This window comes from Perca fluviatilis, chromosome 13, assembly GCF_010015445.1.
Source record: "Perca fluviatilis chromosome 13, GENO_Pfluv_1.0, whole genome shotgun sequence".
Classification (NCBI taxonomy): Eukaryota; Metazoa; Chordata; class Actinopteri; order Perciformes; family Percidae; genus Perca; species Perca fluviatilis.
Genome location: NC_053124.1, coordinates 31,486,556 through 31,508,043, shown reverse-complemented (window position 1 = coordinate 31,508,043; position 21,488 = coordinate 31,486,556). Strand labels below are relative to the sequence as shown.

Genomic DNA, 21,488 nt, shown 5'->3' with positions numbered 1-21,488 from the left:
CATTTAAATTGTGCATCAAAAAAAATAAATAAATAAATAAAAAAACAGGTGGATGGGAAACATGCTTTGGAGAAGGACAGAGAGAAGGAGGAGGGATTGATTTGAAGGAGGGAGCTCAGGAGGCATGGAAGAGATACATTCAGCAGGAGGAAGGGGCAGGAGGGGGGTGGAGAGAGAGAGAGAGAGAGAGAGACTAATGCAGTCCAGCCTCTCTGCGCTGTGGAGCGGCAGCCTAGTCCGCCACTGAAGGACGCCGAGAGAGGAGAGACTTCCCGGGCACAGAGGAGGATAACAAAACGGGGAATTAAAAAAAAGAGAAGCATTTCTTCTCCTTCATCTTAGTCTCTCTTTCTCCTTTTGTGTCACCGGCCGGTTGGATAAATAGAGGACAAACAGCAGCAGCAGCAGCAGCAGCAGCAGGAGGTAAAAATAAAAAAAAAAAAAAAAAAAAAAGCAGAAACGAGGAAAGAGAGAAGGAGGTGTTGAAGGTCCGTGTGTTCGTTTCTCCTCTTGCGCCGGCGGCCCGAGGAGCCTCACAGCCGACGGTGTCATTGCGACAGCGCGCGGCGAGGGAGTGTGTGTGCGTGTAGTGTGTGTGTGTGTGTGTGTGTGTGTGTGTGTGTGCGTGCGTGCGTGTGTGCGTGTTTAACCAACAGCTGGAGATTCATCTCTCAGGTGGATTTGGAGTAAACCTGGGATTTTTGGTCACGAGGAGTTGCTTGCTGGTGTTTTGGGTTTTTTTTGTGTCTGTTTGCACCTCCTTTTTTTCTCCTCTGTCTCTCTCTTTCTCCCTCTCTCTCTCTCTCCTTTCTCCTCCGGTGCAAACTGCTCTCTCGCTCGCTCGCTCACTCACTCGCCGCTTGGTCGAGGGACTACCACTACTGCTCTCTCTCTCTCTCTCTCTCTCTCTCTCTCTCTCTCTCTCTCTCTCTCTCTCTTCTCCAGCCTTCAGCCGGCTCTGCCGTAACTCTGCCGGGGCTACGGCTGCCGTTCGCCGGCTCGCCCACGGAGAGCAGAAGCATATGGGTGAGTGTGTGTGATAGTGTCTGTGCGCGTGCGTGTGCATGTGTGCGTGTGATTGAGTGTGTGTGTGGAATACAGAGAAGAAGGAGGTGGGGGGTTGCTCTTTTCCTGCTCCGCTCTGCTGCTTTTTTACCCCCTTTTTTATTTCTCTGTTGTTTCTTCTCCTTTCACCTCCTTTTATCGCTTCTTCATCTCCCTCTCTGTGCCCGTGCTTCTTATTCGTTCGTTTTCCTCCATCAGTCAGACTCCCCCCCCCACACACACACACTTCCCTCTTTCCCTCCAACCATCATCTTACCATCCATCAGACATTTCGTGCCCTCTCTTTCCATCACTCACCTCCCCCCCTGCGCTTCTCTTCTTCTTTTTCCTCTCTTCACGTTTCCCATCTTCTGGTTAGACCCTTTCTTTCCGGCAACCGTCACTCATTTGCACCATCAGCCAAGCAGCCACGCAAAGGAAATGCACACACACACACACACACACACACACACACACACACACACAGACACACACACAGTCATGGACCCATAGGTTCGTGCGTTGTAACCTGGGACCTGAAGACACCGGCGCCTGAAGCTGAGAAGCGTCAGGCTCGACATGAAATCAGAAGTCTGGGGGTTCGAACCCCCGAGAATCTGTCCATCCCTCTCTTCATCCATCACTCCGCTGCCTCATCAGCGCCTCTGACACCCCCCATCGACATCAAACATACCCACGGTCCTCCACTTCAACTACTTCAACCCCCACCCCCGGCAGCCTGTTTGCATCGGCCTGATAAACGCCAGTCATGCTACAGTTAGCTTGGTGTTAACAGCTGAGCGTCAGCTTACACCGTGAACCTGACCGCTGCTGTCACACACACACGCACGCACACACACACACACACACACACACACACACACACACACACACACACAACACACACACACACACACACAACGAAACCAGGCGGGAAGTTGATTCATTCACATGATAAATTATTCATCAGTTGAAAAGTGCTCACATCCTAAAACGTCCCATGTGGTCCAATTTGCAGCCGAAATGTTTATTAATTGTTTGGTTGAGTTGGAAGCAGCAGCTTGATTGTTAACGGATCTTTTTTATTTATTTATTAAATTTTTTTATCAGCCTCCCTTTTGCCTTAGTAGAGTCCAGATGAATGAGCTGTGTGTTGTAGAATCAAACCACTGAAGACTGAAGGCCTAATCTCAGTGTTCAACCTGTGGCCTGCTGTACTGTATACCCGCTGAAACTTGACAGATTTTTGATATTGTATGTGTTCAACATCAGGGAACGGGTAGGGGCTTAAAATGCCAAAATGCAGAGTGAGACAGAAAATGTTACAGTATCTGTCGGCTTTTTTTGCGAATGTATAGATTAATACACTCAACGTAGGGCTGCGCAATTTTCTCCACATCGCAATATGGACTGGTTCAAATGTTCAAATTGCAGGGTGGGGCGCACTATTTGTTAAAGGGGAACTGTGCAGTTTTATTTTAGTTTAATTTACCTTAACTGAACAGCTTCAGAGTCATTGGAATGGTTATATGACTTTTTTTTTCGGGTTGAATGGTGGTCGTCTCGCGTGCCTAGGCCTCAGCGTCAGAAAGTATCGCGTGATACCAGGTCTCGCCATGTAAGGAATTGCTTCACGCCACTGCACACATACACGCCCCCCATCCAGGAACCGGCTAACAAGGTAGCGATGGAGTTTTTCACACTATCGTCATGGCTGAGCCGGTAAAAAAGAAGCAGAAAGCTAGGAAAGCGTTGTCGGAGGAACAGAGAAAGAGGAAACGGCAGGCTGACCGAGAGAGGAGTCAGACACGAGTAAACATAGGAGCTGCCAAATATCTATTCCGAAGCTGTAGGGGAGGGCTCTATAGAGAAACCTGCCAGCAAAAAGCGAGAAAACAGCGAAGAAATGGCCAAAACTGCATAGCACCCCTATGAAGGCGAAATGTGTGTCAAACCATTGGGAATCGAGTAGTATGGTGCTGCAGAGACGTCCCGGGTTACAAATCATTAACATTTTTTTTATATTTTAATTTTTTTCTACAAAAATATCGTGAATCATATCGCTATCGCAGCGTCGGTCAAAATAACTGCAATGAGATATATTCTCCTCATATCGTGCAGCCCTAATTGAATGTCGTCAAACCTCCGAAGCAAAGTTGTAACGGTTCTTGGCTCAAATGAGATGGAAAGCCCTTCATTTGTTGTAGTCACACCAGGCATATTTTCGCATTGCCAGACCTTCCTCCACAGCGCTGCAGAGGAGGGTCTGGCTAGTCCACACAGCATTCAGGGAAGGGAGAAGAAAGTGCTCTGGTTTATTGGCATTTCTTTAAACGCAGTCGTCGGACGCAATGACAGCGCCGCTGCAAAATAGCCTTGGGAAGGGAACTTGTTTTGGTGGTACATGTGTGTACGTTCAAAAGTTGTTTTAGTCGTGCGACAGAAAGCTCAGATTGGACAGATAGTCTAGCTAGCTGTCTGGATTTACCCTGCAGAGATCTGAGGAGCAGTTAACCATAGTCCTCATGAATCCACCGGAGTTTAGAACGCCAACACAAAGAAAGGGGAAGGTCACGGACATCCGGCCGAAAATCATGGACATCCTGCGGAAACCTCCGGAACTTCATTGATATGGACTACACCAGATAAATAGCCTAACTTTGGTTCTTTTGTAGTGTTGCGTACTTAAAACGACTGTTTTGTTTTTATTTAGATGCCAGTGAAGAAGGCTTCGCCAGCGGCTGACTGACGCTTACACTTACGCTTAAGCAAACGTCGTTATGATATGTTATAAAACCGATTACCGTTACCACCCTGGCAATATTCTCTCACCTGTGTCTGTTTTCCTGGTCCGTTCCCAACGTCCGGCCCTTTTAAATGTCTGGTTCTGTCCTCGGCCTCCAGACCTTCTGTAGCTGCTTTGTGTGTTAGATCTGTGACATCTTGTTCGGCCGAGTGCCCTGTAGCTTGTCGGTTAGCTGGACGTATCCGTGTACATTTTGTAAATAGAATTATCCACGCACTGAAGTTGTGGAGGAGAGCTGCCATTTTCGGAGTTCTTTTGTTTTCGGGTTCATTTAACCGATGTTTGCAATTTCAACTTTCATTGTGCGCTTCTACCCTCCTAAACCAACACATTCTCCCCGTGTAAAATACAGACGCTTGGTCAGGTGCCTTTTGGCGTTGTCATATCTAAACGCACTGGGTCGGGGCTATTGGCGTCACGTTTGACGCAGTTAGGTTAAGGAAAAGGTCGTGGGTGGGCTTATAAAAGGTACGTTTACGTGACACGGGACAAGAACGGGACAGTTGGGTTTAGGAGAAGCAGAACGGGACAGTTGGGTTTAGGAAAAGAAGAACGGGACACTTGGGTTTAGGAAAAGAAGAATGGGACAGTTGGGTTTAGGAAAAGAAGAACGGGACACTTGGGTTTAGGAAAAGAAGAATGGGACAGTTGGGTTTAGGAAAAGAAGAATGGGACAGTTGGGTTTAGGAAAAGAAGAACGGGACAGTTGGGTTTAGGAAAAGAAGAACGGGACAGTTGGGTTTAGGAAAAGAAGAACGGGACAGTTGGGTTTAGGAAAAGAAGAACGGGACGGTTGGGTTTAGGAAAAGAAGAACGGGACGGTTGGGTTTAAGAAAAGAAGAATGGGACGGTTGGGTTTAGGAAAAGAAGAACGGGACAGTTGGGTTTAGGAAAAGAAGAACGTAACGGTTGGGTTTAGGAAACGAAGAATGGGACAGTTGGGTTTAGGAAAAGAAGAACGGGACGGTTGGGTTTAGGAAAAGAAGAACGGGACGGTTGGGTTTAGGAAAAGAAGAACGGGACAGTTGGGTTTAGGAAAAGAAGAACGGGACGGTTGGGTTTAGGAAACGAAGAACGGACGGTTGGGTTTAGGAAAAGAAGAACGGGACCGGTTGGGTTTAGGAAAAGAAGAACGGGACGGTTGGGTTTAGGAAAAGAAGAACGGGACGGTTGGGTTTAGGAAAAGAAGAACGGGACGGTTGGGTTTAAGAAAAGAAGAATGGGACGGTTGGGTTTAGGAAAAGAAGAATGGGACAGTTGGGTTTAGGAAAAGAAGAACGGGACAGTTGGGTTTAGGCAAAGAAGAACAGGACTAGGAAAAGAACAACAGGACAGTTGGGTTTAGGAAAAGAAGAACGGGACGGTTGGGTTTAGGGGAAGTAGAACGGGACAGTTGGGTTTAGGAAAAGATTTTGGGTGGGGTCATAAAATGTCAAAAAACGTTTCGGTGACACGCGGGACAAGAACGGGACACGAACCCCGGTCTACGGGGAAAAAAGTCCTGTGTTGTTTGACCCATGCACCGGCCCGACCAACTTCCTACATGGAATTTCGGACTTTTGTACTACGCGCTACCGTTGTCGCTCTTCATACTGCGTCAACTTCACGCGCCATGTAGCTGCTGCTCTGCCCGGTGCGTTCCACACACACGCTGAAGGGTGCTTATTGCATCATATCAGACGCTGAGAGACACTGACTAAGCATCCATATTTTAGGGGTTGGGAGTGAGAATGGGTTGGCTAAACAAGGGGCGTAACAAGTACGCAATTTATTCATTTTTAAAAGGGGAATGGATCCATGACTATTGACTACATGACATATCCCATCCCCCCATTACTGTATAGATCCATCCCTCTGGAACACCAGATATCCAAAATGCTATATCCGTGGACATTTAAAAAAAAAAACTCCTGAAACACCACCTGTTCACCACAGCCTTCAACCTCCCTTAGCTCTGCCACTGTAATTCTGTAAAGTGTCCTTGGGTTTCATGAAAGGCGCTATATAAATACAAGTTATTATTAGTATTATTATAAAGTTATTATTAGAGAAGTGAAGTATGCTGCAGGAGAAATCTGAGAACTTTTAATGGACATTTGGATTTTCTTTTCTCTCTATTTTTTTGGTCCTAAACTAGGCCCCCATTATCATCTACTATAATGGCTGTAAACCCAAGCTGACATCAGCTGCCAGCCTCTGCTAAGGAGCAAGCTACAAACTGCAGGTCTACCTGTATCGATTGACATATTGACACTTATATATTATAAAAACTGCTTTTGCATAAGTGATTTCGCTAAAAAGAATTGTTAAATAAACTGAATCAAATGGACGTGTTATCGGTAATTGATACTTTAATAATTTTATTTTTTTTTTTTTTTTTTTTTTTTTTTTTGTGTGTTTTTTCATCTTTTTTATTAGTTTTAAAAAGAGGGGGGGGGGGGGGGGGGGGTTTTTTTTTTTTTTTTTTTTTTTTTTGTTTTTGTGGGCGGCGGTTTTTTTTTAAAAAAACTTCCCCCCCCTTGTGGGGGGGGGGGTTTTTTTTTACAGAAGGGTTTTTTGCAGGGCTGACACACTGAGCTGAACGGCTTCTCGGGGATGGCGGTGGCAAAATGAACTCGTTATCTGCTCGCACTCTTTTTTTAGACACCACTCAATGACGAGTATGTTCAGCCAAGACTTGAAACCACCATCGCTCCGACCTTTGATAGCTTTTTCGAGCGTAATTCTGACGGCGTTTCTGCTGCGCGTCCAGTGCAGAGCCGCGTGTCCTTTCCGTGTTCCAGTGATGAGACGGGGGCGTGATATTATGAGGATCGGAGCGATCAGGTGTGAGAGTGGTGGGTGGAAAGATAATCAGACTGTGGCTGGAGCCGGTGTTTGCAGGTTTTAATGAATGCGCACTATATTCCAGCGTTAGCCTGCTGTTGTCACTGCTGGCGACAGCGGCGGTTGATGGGAGTCGGCGTAGGTTTTGCACGCAGGTGTGTGTGAGTTTATTTCCCGCTTCGACGTAAGAAAGCGTGTTTACGTTTGGTGCATTTGTACTATGTTTGGCAATGATCATATGTGGGTATTATTGCCTACACAGGCTGTTTGGTTGCATAAGTGTGTCTGCGTGTGTGTGTGTGTGTCCACCTACACATCTGTAGGTGCACAGTTGTAATATTTAATGTTTATTCAGTGTCAGACTGCAGGCAGTGCAAAAAAGAAAATGTTCAGTGTGTTTTATATTGCTGCAACGGGGAATGTTTGCTGCATCCTACACACGCACACACACACGCACACACACACACACACACACGCACACACACACAACCAATCTGTAACAGAAACAGCGGCGGTATGTTTGTTTCTTTCACCTCAGCAGTGGAGTGGTGATGAGCTCAGATAGGAGATGATCGATTATTCACTTTCATGTGGATCAAGGTAAACGACTAAATTGATCAATTCTCTTCTGCATCGTGGAACTCTCTTACAGAAAATCTAATGACTGAATGATGTCCATTTCATGCTAAGATCAGAGACGACGACTAAACAATGCAGTGTGTTCTGTCATGTTTCTTCGTAGTTTCCAGTCAATTTCCCTCAGATCGTTTGTCCACCTCTTTGGTGTCAATACTTTCCTTTGCACGCACTTTTCAGAAAATACACTGATGCCACACGACACCCATCAAAACACTCGCACCTTTTGTAACCTATGTGATCCTTTGGAGAATACTGATGAAGGATGTGGGTGTGATATCATGGGAAGAGATTGTGGACTTGTGTGATTTGTACACATGGAGCAAAAGAGCTACGTAACATAGTACTCAAAGAGGGCAGGCAGCAGTTAGGGAAAAAGAGCTGGAAAAAGAACAGCGATGGTGTGTTTACCTTAGACAAACATTGATATCACAGCGAGCTCTTATGTTTTCTCTCTTATGAAGATGCTCTGATGACCTGAGCAAAGGAGACACAAAGTCAGAGAGAAAGAGACAAATAGAGAGGGACTGAGAGAGGGAGGGGAAGAGACGCGGAGAATGATAACGAGTGCATCCTCGAGAGAGGATCCTGTAACGCAGAGCAAGGTAAACGGAACGAGGAGGTGATAAAACACAGAGAAAACAGATTTTAAATGAAATGTGTGAACCCATGGAGCTGTAAATTCTCCCCCAGATGGCATCAGATGATATCAGGAGCTGGGATCTCTGTCCTGCGTCCCCTTTTGTCTCTGCGTGACTTCAGTTTATTAACCTACATGATGCCAACAGCCATATATCACCTCTCACCTCTTTGTCTGTCCTTTGCTCGGCTTGTACAGGGAGTGAGCATTCATCACGTCTTACGCCAGATGACATCAGTTAGAGACTCCATCACTGCCGTTTGAAAAGCCATTCGGATACAGCTGCTGTTGATGGGTGAGAATGAGCCATCATAGTTTATGTCGGGTGGAGAGAAGGATGTCAGGCCTTGCACTTTTATATCATAATTAAAGCGTAATGCGGGCAGCCTTTTTTACGAAGTGAACGTGTGAGCGATGATAGGCGGGGCGCAGAGGGAGATAAAATGGTGTTTTTTTAATTGGAGGCCGTCACCTCTCAGTGAAACTAGAGGGATAAAATGAAATCACACAAGAACTAAAGATGTACAAAGAGTCTGTAGTTTTCTTGAATGGAAGAATATAATTTTTAAAAACAGCTGGCACATCCTTAAGTCACGGTACATCACGGTATGTACAGTGCCTTGCGAAAGTATTCGGCCCCCTTGAACTTTTCGACCTTTTGCCACATTTCAGGCCTCAAACATAAAGATATAAAACTGTAATTTTTTGTGAAGAATCAACAACAAGTGGGACACAATCATGAAGTGGAACGAAATTTATTGGATATTTCAAACCTTTTAAACAAATAAAAAACTGAAATATTGGGCGTGCAAAATTATTCAGCCCCCTTAAGTTAATACTTTGTAGCGCCACCTTTTGCTGCGATTACAGCTGTAAGTCGCTTGGGGTATGTCTCTATCAGTTTTGCACATCGAGAGACTGACATTTTTGCCCATTCCTCCTTGCAAAACAGCTCGAGCTCAGTGAGGTTGGATGGAGAGCGTTTGTGAACAGCAGTTTTCAGTTCTTTCCACAGATTCTCGATTGGATTCAGGTCTGGACTTTGACTTGGCCATTCTAACACCTGGATATGTTTATTTGTGAACCATTCCATTGTAGATTTTGCTTTATGTTTTGGATCATTGTCTTGTTGGAAGACAAATCTCCATCCCAGTCTCAGGTCTTTTGCAGACTCCATCAGGTTTTCTTCCAGAATGGTCCTGTATTTGGCTCCATCCATCTTCCCATCAATTTTAACCATCTTCCCTGTCCCTGCTGAAGAAAAGCAGGCCCAAACCATGATGCTGCCACCACCATGTTTGACAGTGGGGATGGTGTGTTCAGGGTGATGAGCTGTGTTGCTTTTACGCCAAACGTAACGTTTTGCATTGTTGCCAAAAAGTTCGATTTTGGTTTCATCTGACCACAGCACCTTCTTCCACATGTTTGGTGTGTCTCCCAGGTGGCTTTTGGCAAACTTTAAACGACACTTTTTATGGATATCTTTAAGAAATGGCTTTCTTCTTGCCACTCTTCCATAAAGGCCAGATTTGTGCAGTATACGACTGATTGTTGTCCTATGGACAGAGTCTCCCACCTCAGCTGTAGATCTCTGCAGTTCATCCAGAGTGATCATGGGCCTCTTGGCTGCATCTCTGATCAGTCTACTCCTTGTATGAGCTGAAAGTTTAGAGGGACGGCCGGGTCTTCGTAGATTTGTAGTGGTCTGATACTCCTTCCATTTCAATATTATCGCTTGCACAGTGCTCCTTGGGATGTTTAAAGCTTGGGAAATCTTTTTGTATCCAAATCCGGCTTTAAACTTCTCCACAACAGTATCTCGGACCTGCCTGGTGTGTTCCTTGTTCTTCATGATGCTCTCTGCGCTTTACACGGACCTCTGAGACTATCACAGAGCAGGTGCATTTATACGGAGACTTGATTACACACAGCTGGATTCTATTTATCATCATTAGTCATTTAGGTCAACATTGGATCATTCAGAGATCCTCACTGAACTTCTGGAGAGAGTTTGCTGCACTGAAAGTAAAGGGGCTGAATAATTTTGCACGCCCACTTTTTCAGTTTTTTATTTGTTAAAAAAGTTTGAAATAGCCAATGAATTTCGTTCCACTTCATGATTGTGTCCCACTTGTTGTTGATTCTTCACAAAAAATTACAGTTTTATATCTTTATGTTTGAGGCCTGAAATGTGGCAAAAGGTCGAAACGTTCAAGGGGGCCGAATACTTTCGCAAGGCACTGTAAGTATACATGGTTCCAGATAGTGCCGAGAAATGTTGAATCTTGTGTTGCTTCGAGTAGCATGATCCTGCAATATAGAGGAAAGACCACAAACCAAAGAGCTCGAACAGTTTGGAGTACGAAGCTGTTCCCTGGATAGCAGATCCTAAAATGTCTGTGTGAGCTCTGCAAAGAGGGACACAATTAGAATAAAACTAAATGTGACTCTGGCTCACTAACTGTAACTAATGGCACTCACAGGGGATGTCATTTGGTCAGGACATTAAATTGCGGAGTGAATTTTTTTAGTCAGAGATTGTAAATGTCTCAGATGATCCGAGCAGAGAGGGACAGACAGAACAGAAAAGTTTAACATTAGCTTAATGTTTTGCCAATGGGAATTTGCTCGAATTCATTCTGTCTTGTAAAAATATTTGTAATTCAGACAAAAAAAAATTGCATGTAGGGAATGTATAAAGGATTGATTAGCAGGTATTAAAAATGGATGGAAAGACAACAAAACAAAAGTTATGTCATTAGCCTAATTACTTAATTTCCATGTTTATTACCACATTAAAAACCATTATTCTGGCATCGTCCGTGCAAAGAAAAGGTGCAATGTGAAGTCTCAATGACCAGCAGCCGGCAGAGAGGAGGCTCAGGCGGCGATGCGAGCCGGGATCCAGGCTAGGCTAAGAGTGTTCCCGCGTAAACCTTGCAGCGTCTTTGCCCGCTCTCTCGTCAACAAGCTGGACAACAGGAGACTGCAGCTTACCAACCACCGCACAGATAGCTGCCTTATGGTGATAATGGAGATCTGGTTGCAAGAAAACATCCCAGACTTATAGCTGTGGAGCTAACAGGACACGCCGTCTATCAGCTGACTCCGTGTGGTATCGCGGCATCTGCTGAAGGAGTAATCTCTTTTAGGATGAAGTTTGAGTTTTTTTGTGATTGTTGCGGGCAAAAATCCTTGATTACGCGGCAGGTTTTCTTAAAAAATGCGATGGAATATGCGCGATATTTATGCAATTGTATGCGATGAAATTGCAAAAATTGCGGGAACTTGGAAAAACTGCGGTTTGATGAAAAAGAGGGAAAAAAAGTGATTCCCCCAACACCCTGCTTTTCGATGATGTTCACCTCGCGTAATTACGTCACTTCATAACGTTCCCATGGCAACAAGGGAAAATGGCTGCTCTTGTGTGAAGTAAACGCAACATTTTTCAACTTTCTGCTAAGATATATGTGACTTTTTTGCAACGAAAATTTTTTTCTGGAGGGACTGAATAACAACCGAGCGATATCGATAACGATATCGCTCGATGCACGATACACCTCCGCTGAACGAGTAATCTCTGCCAGGGTTCTCCGGGGGCCAATCCATTGCAATGGTCTCTTAAACACAATTCTTAGTGTAGGGCATTTTTGTTTTAGGTGCAAAGCTGCTAACTGTTGTACTGCGAATGGTGTAGCTGATTCTGTGAGCCGGGGCAGCTCTACTTCATCCTCTCATGTTGGCAGACTGGACGCTACAGTGTGTCACTACCGCCTCTCAAGGCCCAAGGGGTATTACACAGTGGTGTAGTCTACGTGATATGCAGGTATATGTACACCCACTAAGAAAGGTCAAGGGTCTCTGTATACCCACTTAAAAAAGCACAACGATAACGTTACATAACAACGATAACGTTACGATTGTTTCGTGGCAGAACCTTCACACTTTCGTTCATAAATTCACCCCATCTGTGTTGCAAGTCACGTAGGAACAAAAACACAGTTGCTTGGCGGGCACTGTCTGCCCAAATATGAAATGAACTAATGTTAATCACTAAAGGAGAACGAAAATGGAATTTAAACTACACTGCTTCAGTGGTTTCGTAAGCCTGCCCTTGAAGCTATTGCCGCTTCGAGGGACACTGCAGCAAACGTTAACGTCACAGAAACTACAGAAAATGAGCCAGATGAGGCTGATGTTTTACTGTACATGGTAATGGTACAAACAAACATATGGGCTGTCGCTCTGGGACGAGCGGGTATGAAGCTTTGGGGGGAAAATCACATTATACTCACTACAAAAAACTAGACTACACCACTGGTATTACAAGACAGGAGCTAGCTGGTAAGCATGCTCATTTCAGTAGATATCGCTGCAACACAATACATTCGTTAACATAACATCATAACTGTAACTTCTTCACACTCTGTTGACAATGTAAGTAAATTGCTTTTGTTCTAAATTAAAACTCTGGCCATATCTTACACATTGCACCTTTAAGCGATGACTGCCAGGAGAATTAAAAACTCCTACACAGAAGTTAAAAGTTACAGCACAGAAAATATAAAATGATGTACTCAACAAATACCTAAACACAGCATGTGGCATTTTCTAACTGCAGGGACTGCATGTATTAAACTCTGAAGCGCAACGTTCACTTATCATATAGTTTAATGCATTCTGTATGTCACAACACTCCCACACGCCTGTGCTTTAAATACAATAACATTTAGACCAACGTGCTTTAAAAACTGTACAACTGTGACATTTTAAGAATATGTTAGAAAATGTATGATCCACCTTTCACTGCTGCCACTCTTATAATGTGTCACAACACTCGTACAGATGAGTGTTTTAAATAAAACGAACATTTAGACCAAAGTGCTTCAGCTCTCAGAGTCAGTCACCCTGCAAACCTGTGACTCTCTAAGAATAAAGTAGACTCTTAAAAGCTATTTGAGCCCCTCTGGCTCAAGTAGCCCTGAAGAGTCAGACCACACAATCCTGCAAATGCATTAGTTATTCACTCCATGCATTAATCTGCACACAGCACAGGTCAGCAGCAGTGGCTTTAAAAGTGATCATTCTAAAGCCCTGCTGGGCTGCAGAGAGACTCCAGTTGCTGAGGCGCAAAGGGGATTAGAAGCTTGATAGATTGATTGAAATTGATTGAACAGATATGCAAACAAATTGTTAACAAATGTAAATTCTAATTGGCTCAATTAGTGCACAAAACGAGCAAAACAAGGCAAAAAGACCACAAATTATTGCTGGCTACACACTGTACACAATAAAAGGATAGTTTGGATTTTTTAGATGGCCACTTTAGTTCCCCAACGTAAAGGGCTGTCTGACAGCAAGGTAAAGCTGTGAAAATACTCTAAATATACTGTAGTGTCCACTTAAACTGATATAGATGTATACGTGTCTAAAATATGTTTAGCTGCTGTGTTGGTACTCCTGCCTGCCGCTCTAAGGGGCGTGCCGACCGCCATCTACTGTAGCGAACACACTGATTATGGAGAAGTAGCTCATACAACCACACTTCAAAAGATCTGAATTATCCCTTTAAGCCCAAATTTGTCAACCCTAATTAATCTTAGAATATATGCCAGAATACCTGGGTGTGGCGTTACCTGAAATGTCTTGACAGACACACACACACACACACACACACACACACGCACACACACAAACAAAACCAGTTCTTGTGACTTGTGAGGACATATGGTATTGTGGGTGTCCCCACTGTTATAACAGGTGCCAGTCCCCACAATGTCATAAAATGTGAAATGTGTTAAAAGTTGCTTGCTGTCTGCAGTGCTCTTCATGTGGAACGAAACAGGAGCTGTACTTCATGGCGGCGCTGCAGAGCCTGCTGAGTTCTGATGCCGTTATGTAACCGGGACAGTCTTTGTGAAAAGTGTTACAGTACCCTAGACGTTGTTGATGGATGACCTTGGGCTGAAACACTGCAGAGCGCTGCTTGTTACGTTTGGCAGCCGGCAATGTTATATCACATAAACATAATGCAGCAGCAGCTGCTGCTGCAGCTTTAAAACTGAAGCTGAAACTGAAATCCTTGAAGCTGGCGGTCCACCACTATGATCCATACTCTTACAATTCTGTACAGACATCCATGGTTCTCAGATGAAGAATGCTAATAGAGCTCAACAGTGTGGCTCGGGAAGTGAAAATCACCTTCCTTTTCTTCTTAAGCATTTTATTTATTATCCATAATGTCTAAACTTTGGACTTCCAATTAAGTGCTTTCAACCTTGAAGGTACAAACTCCAGACGACAAGAAGGAAGTGCAAGTACATTAGTTTTAAATAAGCCAGACTACAAAGAGCCAAATGAAAGTGCAACTGTAAGTTTTTTTTGTTTATTAACCACGGTGGAGTCGGAATGTGCTTTTAGCCTTCGGCGGAAGATGTGTAGGCTTTCAGCCATCCTGATGTCAACGGGGAGCTCATTCCACCATTTAGGAGCCAGGAGAGTAAACAGACGGGATTTCGTTGAGTGATTAGTTGTCCCTCGCTGTGAGGGGGCAGCAAGCAGGTTGGCTGATGCAGAGCGGAGTGGGCGCGGCTGGGGTATAGGGTGTGACCATGTCCTGGATGTAAGCTAGGCCTGATCCGTTCGTGGCTCTGTATGCAAGTACAAGTGTTTTCGAACACAAACGTGAACACCGTCACTATGAAGTCATCATTACACGTCTTTGGTTGAGTGGTTCAATGTCACATTATGTCTGCAGAGCTTCTTAGCCCCACTACATTCAATTCCAGTTACAAACAAAATAGAAAAGTTTGAGGAATGTTCTTTCATTTAAAAATGGAAGTGTGTCTGCAGGCTCCGTCCTGAAAAACAACACTCAGCTTGACATTTCCAGTTATTTCCTGTAGCTGTCATACATTACAGTACAGCACAGCACACCCTACAAGTGATATTATGCAATAAGTTACTCTGCAGCAATAAAACAGCATATTTTCTTCTCTGTACTGAGCTGCCTGTGTGAGTCAGATTACTGTAATACATATTTAAAACTGTTTGTAGCAGCAGACAGAATCATTCGGTTCCTTTTTGTTGAACAGTTTATTAATGATAAATCTAGTGCAGGTTACACTTCAGAGCCGAGCTTGTGCTCTGGTATTAAATCACTGTAATCACAATCATTTCAAACAGTGTGACGACTGAATGTTTTTCGAAGCATTTGCGGAAATTGTACCGTTATTTTTAGTACTGTAGTTTCTCTCCTTTTCTCTCTCTCTCAACACACACTCTCACTTATTCTCTTGTATACATAAAATATTAAGTTTTATTCATGATTTGTGTGCAGTTACCGTACTGAAAGGATTCATTTAATTTATTTAATGCCATTTGATGCCATCTATCCTTAAAGCTGAGATATAATAAAGACAGGGCATCAGATGGTTTTATGTTGCTACACCACAGAGATTGAAATAGGACTCTTTCTCTAAAACCCATGAAGTAGAAGGTCTATGTGCCAGATACGCATGCACGAAAGGTGGCCTGTTTCACACCAGGAACTTGAATAAATGAATATTGCAGTAATCGTATGTGCAAATGCTTTTCCTATTTTTTAACATTGAGCTCCGCACCTCTGTCAAAGCCTTTATTTGGAAAACAAGTGATCTTTATTTATTGCACTAAGAGTGTAATTATTAAAAATATACAATTGTTTTAGCATGTACTATACATAAAGGGATACTTTCTCGATTTCAAACTAGCTCTGTCATCTTTGTGTTTGGCTTCCCTCTGTGGCGCCAGCGCATGTAGGTTTCGCGTCATTGTGCGGATCTCGCCGGACCTCTGTGACGCGTTTCCCGTCATCTGGTGCATCTCCGTAGACCTCTGCTGGGAGCTCCGTGCACTGTGGCCACGGAGGAAAGCCAAACATCGTTCATCTAAAACATAATCCTCACACAAAGATGACACAGAGCTGGGTTTAAATCAGCAAAACATCTCTTTGGGAATGACATCCCAAACATAGTGTTGTTACTAAAGAAAAAGCCATATTGTTACTATATATATTTTTATTTTTTTTTTTTTTGGTGGTTCTGTATTCTTCTTAGTGAGTCCACTAAAGAGTTAGTTATTGCCAACTTTTAGATTTTGGTGGAATGCACGGAACGTGAATATTTTGTTTCTTGGTGTGAAAGGTTTGAACATGAAAAATCGTCAATGAATATTCTGTATTTTTGTTTCATCCCTGATGTGTAAAGGCCTTTAGATGGAACATGCTGAGAAAATTAAAATGACCCCATTGAGCAGAGGCTTATGGATTTGTCTATTAGAAATAAAAGCACAGCTCAGTGAGCTGGTTTTGGTTATTTGAAGATGAACAAAAACGTTTAATTTGAAAAGCAACAGGTTTTTAGATATCTACACAACTTTACCTTCAGACAGAAAACCAAAAAAATTGCATTTTGAAAACTAAGTTTATCCTCTACAACACCTTATATTCCATACTATGTTTAAAATGGCACAGAGACATTAGTGCCTCCTGGGTTGATGGACTTGGACTGAGTCACAGCTAGTGGGTCGTCACATCGCTGAATCAGCAGAGTGATTTTTAATGTAGACGTAACCTCCATCTGCAACCCACATTAGTCTGTGTTATAGCTCACCCAGATCACAGTTAAAAACTAAATGTCCTCCCACTCTTCGTTTCTTCTGCACTTATTTTCCTGAGTCTGCATCACGAACATGTGTTTTCTCGCCCACGTTGCTCTTTTTCAACAAAAACCTTGTTACTCCTCCCACTCCCCCCTGAGAATCCCTCTCCCTTTTAAATTCTGCCTCTTGTTGTTTTGGTTGGTTTTGTTTCCCTCCATGTTCTTCCTCTTGTCAATTAGATGCTTTTATCATCTCCAGTCATGCATCTGATTGTCGACTTCATTTCGTTCATTGTTGTGTGGATATTTTTGGCATGCAGAAGTTGTGATTTCCATAATCCTCTTCGTTTTTCTGTTCATCGCGACTGAATAACTGAGTTATCTGCATCACAAAACTCCCTTCTTTTTTTCTGCCTTTGTGATTTATCACTTTTTAATCTCTTGTTAAACATTTTACTGGGGCTTTTATTCAAGAGTGCCTCGTGATGAATACAGACAAACAACTCAACACTCGCACACACAATTAAAGTGTGAAAAATGATGTTGAAAGTGTATTACTGACAGTGGCATGAAGAGTTTAACAACAATAACTATAGCTTCCAATCCTATGCTACTGATGAGGTTCTAAACACATATTTTTAAAGGATGAGGGACAATATCAGCTAACTGTGAGAAATAGAGTTGTCTCATAACGTCGTATAAAACATATAAAATCACATATCAAATGATGTATTAGGAATCTCCCACATTTCTCTGTTTTCTCAAAAGGTTTTCATAATTACAATTTGTAACAACAAAAGGAAAACATAACTTTTACCTTCGAAGTTGAAACACCAACATCTCCAAAGTTGTAGTTACAAGGTTTTCACAGAAGCATACTGTTAGGTTAATCAGACTGAAAACTAAGCAAACAAAAACTTGTTTTCTTGTCATTGCAGATCTTGTCAGATTCTACTCAGTAAGGCGTACATCATTTCCCAGAATGCCACAGGTGTGACCCCCAACCGCTCATCAGACTCCTGGCGACCCTTCAGCAACCTAATCATCTTCCTCGGAGGTTCCATGGCAACCACATCCGTTCACAGGCTCAGCGGTCACCAGCTGCTGCACTGAGGACACCGAAGACAGAAGCAAAGGATTCTGGGTGTTTTTTTAATGGACTTGGTTTTCGGGCCACAGAGGAGCGTGGGAATTTGTCTGACTTTTTTCTTTTCCTGGATCCTGTCTGGGTGCGGGGAGGCAAAGAAAACCATAACTGGAACAAACCTGAAGCCTTGACGCACCGGAGGCAATGTAACTTGAGGAAACTGAACATAAGAAAAAGACGACTTTAAAAAAAAAAAAATAAAATCTTTCTACAAGATTTTTTTTGCAAAATGTCGGCTCACAGGAGGTGACATGCAGCTCGTTCTGCCATGTAGTCGCAACGACCTGCAGAAACCTCCCAGAAACTTTTTCTCTGAACGCGGCCATTTTTAACAAGCTGAGAGCTGCTGCGTGTGTGAACACACACACCCATAAAACCGAAAGAAAACACACACACACACACTCGATAAGCTGAGCGAGGAGTTATAAAGTGCTATCAGGTTATTATCGGCCCTACCGCTTCCTATTTTCGTCTTTAATCTTTGTATTCTGAGTAATCATCTTTTTAATTAATGGCGACGGCGGCGTGAAATCTTACACTCCTCGACACCCCCCCCACCACCCCCACCCCCCCGCTGCCCCCACACTCTTTCCCGCCGCCGCCAGAGACACCTGAAACCAATTAGCAACAGCAGATCTAGATGGGGGATTAGACACAGGAAGATCAGCAGAGATGAGATAAACACAAAGGGATCGAAAAAAAGAGGAGAGGGATCGAAAAAAAAAAGCGCCATAAGGAGTGAAGGAGGAGTTAAAAAAAAAAAAAAAAAAGGATCCCGTCAGTCATTCCAGGTGATCGATAGGAGGGCGGGGCAGCAGGCGGGGGCAGCAGGAGGATATGGCGAGATTGGGGTGGCAGCCGACAGCGAAGATAACAACTGGCGGTGAGTCCGTACGTGGAGTAGACTGTAGGAGTCCTGAGTCTTGACCAGCCAGGACTCATTGTCATTCCCGGCTCAGTGCGGGCGAGCGAGGGAGGGAAGTACAAAGAGAGAGAGAGAGAGAGAGAGAGAGAGAGGAGACAGACTCTTGGCCGGACGCCATGATCACGGCCAATTAAGAGAATTTGATTATATGCCTTCATCTTGGCAGTCAGGTGGAAAAGCAGGCACGGAGAGGAAGAGGAGACGCAGCAGGTGCCGTATGGTAATGGTGTGTATCGGATACACACCATTATCTCAGCCCGTCTGTAATTGAGTCTGTTTCGGAGCCCCCACCCCCCTGCGTTTTCGCCATCTCGTACCACAAACCAGATCCGTCTTCTTTGAGAGGCCCGTCGAAGCAGCGGACGCAAGAGGAGGGCAAAGGAAGAAGCTCATTTTCTTCCTCGAATGCACATTTTTCCCATTCTTGTTTAGCAACAACAAAACCGAACCCGCCAAACAGATGTACTCAATCTGGAGGACATTTGTTTCCTCCTCTTTCCTCAATTTCACTCTATCCATATTTGTGGGCATGTCCTATTTAGAAGTTTCCCTGCGGCCTCCGCACTCTCCATATCAAGTGTGAGATAAAAGGGACTGATAAACAGAAATAAAAAAATAAAAAAAGGAGAGAGAGACAGCAAGGGATTAAATCTGGAGAGGACAGAGCGGAGACTTCATTTCCTCAGTCCCAGGTACCCCGAGGCTCCCGCCAACACTTCCCCTTTTTAAAAAATCCTCTTCTCTCCGGAGCTTTTTCATCCGCCAGCTCTCTTCCTTGTGGATCGTATACTCTGCATCCATCCATCCATCCATCCACCCAACCGTCCGTCTGTCTATCCTGGACCCCGCTGAGATTAAACTGGCTTCCGTCATCAGAGGGAATCTTTTGATATCGGCTCCTGGTGTCATCATCTTCATTCTGTGAGTACTTCAGTCTCTTGCTCCCTATTTTTTTACTTTTCCTGTCTCTTCACCTTCTTCGTTCATTCTCCTCCAGCATCCTCTGGGCCTTGTCTATCTCTTTTCCTCCTCCTCCTCCTCCCTTTTGCCTCCTTGAAGTCTCCCCCCTTTCTGTCTTTCCTCCCCCGTATTTCTCCTGCAGAGTCTGTAGAAGATTGACGCAGCTGACGGACTAACATACCAAACACTTACGATACAAAGGCCTCGGCGGTTCTTGATGTTTGTTGAGAATGACTCATACTGAAATCATAGATTGTAGTCTTCTTTGTTCCTTTCCTTGAGTACAGTAAAGTTTCTCTACCCGACACAATGCTTTAAGTTTTGCAATTCTCCTGACTCTCCGGCTTCTTTGTACCTGCTTAAGTTTCTTTATTTTGCCCCAAACAACCAAAGTCAAAACCACAGAAATCAAATGGATGGATGAATGGTCAGAGCGGCCATACCCCATGGCAATGGACTAAGCTTCCGTATAAACTTCAATGTAAACCGACTTGCACCGGTGTGCACTTGCCAGTACTTGGGAGTAGCAAGCCAAGTTGGTTGGCTAGCAAGTCCTCGGGTTGGTTAGCTTGCTGGCTGGCTTGCTGATTCCGCTGTGCTTTCATACTGCGTTTTGGTTACGGAAAATGTGCCGAACAGTGGGCTGGGTCTACAGGGTCATCAGAGGCAGCTTCGAAAGCGGCGGAGCGGAACGGTTCAATGCATTCCCTTTAGTAGCGGCGAAAGTGCCCGGATGTTCACCGCTCTGCCTGCTCTCCAGAGTTGATGAAATTTGACTCAGTCCAAATAAGAGATTCATTGGCCTCAGGGTTGAGACCTTGAACATGAAACACATTTCGGCCCTATTAATTTTCTATGTTAACTGCCACTCAAAGCATTGCGCGAACAGCAGGTGAAGCAGGACTGCCCAGGGGCCCGTTTCACAATGAGCACTGTTTACATGCAGATCATAAATGTTGCAGCTACACATTCAAATTGCATGTAATGACTTTGTTTGTTGAAAATTAGAAAGATGAAAATCTGTATTCTGTTGCAAATACTGCTGGGCCAGGAAGTCTTTACCTGCGGGGAATGATGATCGTTATTGCAGCTTCTGCAATCTCTCCTTTGTATATGTTCCTGTATATGAAAGGATAATTGCAGTTTATTTCACATATATATATATATATATATATATGTATATATATATATATATATATATATATATATATAAATAATATGGCTCTATGGGCCCTGCAAACTCTGCACTCGCCACCTGTTGTAGACATTTGGGGCGCGCAGTGTGGACCTCCTACAGTTTTCCAAGTAAACATAGTTTTATTTCAAACCAGTCCCTCCAGGATTTCCCGATGTCGCGATCACGCAAATTCACGCAAATTCAACCAATCATCGCGACTTTAATGCAACTCGCAATATTGACCAATCACCGCAACGTTTACGCAAATTTGACCAATAACCAGAGTTTCCCGCGACTTCAACCAATCCCAGCAGTCCCTCGTGCCAGACATTGCATCAGTATGGGACTCTGAGAGCCATTGACCAAGCAGGAGTGAGAACGGGTTGACGTCACACGTACGTCGCAAAATTCATTCCCTTGTAAGACGAGACGTGTGTGACTCGAACATCTCACATTTACCAACAAAACGTAGAGCAAAAGACCGTGCAAAACATTTCAGACAGTCCTGCCAACCTGTAGACATTTTAACATCAATGTATGCTGTAACGTCTTTTCACTCTAAAGTTGCTGAAAGCGGCTGCTGTTTCCTGTCGGCTGTCTGCAGCGGGCGGGGCTGCTCAGTTCCCCTCGCGACTGACACACACACACACACACACACAATCACACCCGGTGGATGCAGGAAAAAACG

The 21,488-nt window shown here is 44.0% G+C and overlaps 1 protein-coding gene across 3 annotated transcripts in view; it reads left to right on the top strand.

Moving 5' to 3' along the window:
- Positions 1-245: 245 nt before the first annotated feature.
- Positions 246-21,488, top strand: part of LOC120571680 (glutamate receptor ionotropic, kainate 5-like) — a 309,529-nt gene continuing 288,286 nt past the window's right edge. For 2 of the 3 annotated variants that reach the window (XM_039820748.1, XM_039820746.1), the window contains exons 1-2: positions 941-1,026; positions 17,530-19,584. The gene's annotated coding sequence lies outside the window, so the exon portion shown is untranslated. Of the gene's footprint in view, positions 424-940; positions 1,027-17,529; positions 19,585-21,488 lie in introns of those variants that run through there. The other variant, XM_039820745.1, reaches the window with a different exon arrangement.